Genomic DNA, 3,818 nt, shown 5'->3' with positions numbered 1-3,818 from the left:
TCTTCTCTCAGGAAAGGGGTAAAAAGATGTATCAGGGTGAGACTAATTTGTGGAACAACAGACCTTAGAACCGCGGAACCTAGAGAAATGATTGTTTTTATTGAAATTCCTTGATAAAAACGATGGGAACGACATTAACATTTGTTTAATCTTTCGACCGTATCCGTCGATTATCGCGTCCCAGGTGCATTCTAGCTGCGATCTGCCTCTTTGCACCACCTGTTTGCCAATTTTATCTAGTGGATTTCGTAGCAAGTCACAATAACAAATCTAGCAACCCATTTTAAGACCTCAAAAGACGATCCCGCCTTAAAGCTCTCATTTTTTTCTTTTTTCCTGGACATGCAGGTCACGTGATGCTATTTCGCTGCCTGTTCATTGTCATCGTTTTTTTATTGCATTCGTTTAGCGCATGGCTCAGTACCTTTACGCGGTTCCTTTTACAGTCTCGTATATGTTGAGGTTTCCTAATCTTTTTTGTGTTATTACTTTGTCGAATTTGCTGGTGAGATTGACTTCGGACGGTCATCGGCTCATTTGCCTCTTATGTTTGTATTCTGATTTCCTTTCGTTTTACGGCGTCTATTTGACTTCAGGAAAATTGCCAGTTATAACTTCGACTGGTTTTATCAATCGCTTGTGGTTACAGGGAGAATTTGGTCAGTGCGTGGTGGTTTTCCTGATCTTCCCTGAATTTGGTGGTTTTACCGTTTCCCTGATCTTGGCCATGGCCTTTGCACAGAATACACTTGAATCCTGAGCGTATACGTATATCCTACATTTATTTATCGCCGAGAAGAATCAACTTTTCCACAGAGGGTAAAACATGTAGCCGAACCAACGATACGTTCCTTCTTCCATTGATGTGAATACGGCAAGTCTTTCGTCGGAATGCCTTCGTAACGACAACAACGAAACATCACCGGAAGCAGGGAGCAGATTGTATTTAACGTTTCGCTCAATACAAAGGACTACATATCGACACAAACCCTTCAAAGGAAACAACTTCACTCACTGATGGGTTACCTAAAAATTCACAATAAATAATAAATAAAACAGCTTTAAAAAAAATAATATTGCATAATTCAGTGAAAATTATGCACAATAAAAGAAAAAAATAAAAAGATTGAGTAATAAAAAATAAATTGCAAGAATGTTTTAATATCCTTCCGGTATATTGTCACTCTTATTGTGACTTGTCAGGCAATCCATCAAATAAATAGGTTAACTTGAACTTCAGAAGCAATTTGCTCCCACATTAGAGATTCAAAAATGTCCTGAGTAGGAATTTTGAGAGTTTCCATGGCACCAATAGAAAACCTTCAAACTATGTTTTAACTGCGGTAAGTTTTTCTTGGTGGAAATATTTGGCAAAAGTATTGTGTTGTTGCTGTTGCAAAAAGTTCAATCAAAAATTCACAAAATGAAAAAAGGTGCCGCATAGAACAATGAACAGACAACACAGGTACAAACCGGCGGATGGTGCAAATATGCAGATCACAACTAGAATGGCACCTGGGACGCGGTAATCGGTGGGCACAGTCGATATTTAACAAATATTAATGTAAATGTCATCGTTTTTATCATGTCATTTCAATACAGTCATTCCTCAAGGTTGCGCATGTTCGACAAGTTCTGCAGTTCCTCGAATTAGTCTCACCCGATGTATTACGGGATTTGAGAATGTGTGGAATAGTGGATGAGGAAAATGACGCATTGCATCAAAAATATTGTTCAGTTGCTCAACAGCTGTACACTGTTCATGAGTTTCTGTACTGATTTAGTCCGTATGTGGTGTTGCGGCGAAGTCCAATTTTACGAGATATTAGGGCCGTTTATACGAGAGAAAATAAGCCGCGGCTAACTCTGGCCGCGGCTTACGTAAGCCGCGAACACCCCGTATAAATGGTACAAAATCTACGTTCACGGGTTTATACGAGTTTATACTCGTATATATAGTTCCTTTCGCGGCTTACGTAAGCTGTGGCCAGAGTTAGCCGCGGCTTATTTTCTCTTGTATAAACGGCCCTATTATAGCCTGGTTACTCTATGGTAGGATTGGAATTCGTTCTTCTTGTCAGATGACTCCATCATCAGTACAACTTAAATAGGGCAACGTAATACACCTCAGAATTGAAAAACGGTACATGAATATTGAACCAGCTGTCTTTTGTTGTATTCGATCTAAAGCTGCTATAATCAATGGCTAGCATTTTTTTTTTATAGACGCAACTCGTTGTCACAAAACCTAATTTCCTCACAGCTGCGCGACATATCAAGCTTATTCAATATTGTTTCTGAATGGTATAAATAATCCTTAGAGCATATCATTCAAGTTGACTTAAGACGGACTGCTGCTATTAGCGTCTCTTTTTAAGTCTACGAAAACCGGAATACCACAGGTAACAGTAGTTATCTTCTAAGGTAAGAAAATGTTTGACCAAAGTAGAACTTTTTTAACAACATATTAAGAAGGTTAAAAACGTTAAAAATAGCGCACCGTTTCGAACAAACTACTTGTTGTAGAATATCTAAGACATCTAGAAAATACATACAACTTATCTTGGGAAAGATACAACTTGTGAAGACAAACATACTACTTATTGAGAAAAATATACTGCGTACTATATAAATACTAGACCCTCCGCGAGGATACAGGTTGCCTGTGGTACGTGCACCTTTCCAGACAATTTTTTTCAAGTTGGGGGGTCATTAAGAAGTCATACCAGCAGAGGCCCTTTGGCTCACAGGTCCTCACACGTTCGTACGACGAAACAGATCTGTCCTTGCGTAATATGTAGCTCTAACAGTGCACGATATTGTTTTGGTATTGTCTATCATTGTAGTGCCATGGTAGAAGTCTTGGGTAAATAGTCTGAGAAGACATGTGGTTACTAGCAAAGTACTGAACCCAGAAAGATTGAAGAAAATAAATGGGAAGTGAGAAACATTGGCTTCTGGGCTGACATGTTGATAAACTTCTTTTCACCACAAGTTTAAGCGTGGTCTCTGAGCATCTGACAGATTTGTAATACCGAAGTTTACTGAAGTTAAGCCCTCTCCAGGGGAGTTAGTGTTTGGATGGGAGACCAAAGCAATATACCCCTCGTAAAACAGAAGCGTCAGACCGAAAATACTATTAACGCTAACAAATGCGAACTCATCAAGGGACAGATTTTGTTAGCTTCCTTTATGCAAAAACAAATATTGATGCAAAAATAAATAAATATTGATACACAGTTTTTAGAAAGAGCAGAAGGAAGTTTCCAGGACGGTCGCTCGAGAATAACATATCAGTACGACATGAAAACAACATTAATATTGAACCGTGAATATAGAATATAAACAGTTACGATCAGCGACAAACATTTTGGGAGATTTTTGCTACAAATAAATCGCAAAATCGAAAGTGACATCGCCGGAATTCAGCGGGCGCCGTGATTAAGTTTCTGCGGCATGTTTACTTGCCAAACAGTGAAGCATCTGTGTCAAATGATGGCAAGATACAGGGTTTTTGTAAGTTTCTTTTTCTGTTAAGTGTTATAAAGTTTGACAATGAAATGAGCGAAGTCAAAACAAAGATCACAATCGCCCAACTCTTGTTTATGCAAAGTCAAAATTTACTTTCCAAGACGCGTTCGACGTTATTTATCACCAGGTAATTTCATCATTTTGGAAATAGCAGCTACTTTATTATTCATTTGCGTCACAATTTTTCAATGATTTTGGGGCTCATTTTGTTGAAACTCCAGCACGCTTCCAACAGGCCTGTGAACCCTTCCTTCTTACAGAGCAATACTAAAAAACATCTCCCATAC

Source organism: Montipora foliosa, chromosome 1 (assembly GCF_036669935.1).
Source record: "Montipora foliosa isolate CH-2021 chromosome 1, ASM3666993v2, whole genome shotgun sequence".
Taxonomy (NCBI): Eukaryota; Metazoa; Cnidaria; class Anthozoa; order Scleractinia; family Acroporidae; genus Montipora; species Montipora foliosa.
The sequence above is the reverse complement of the archived record's forward strand: the minus strand, read 5'-3'. Positions refer to the sequence as shown.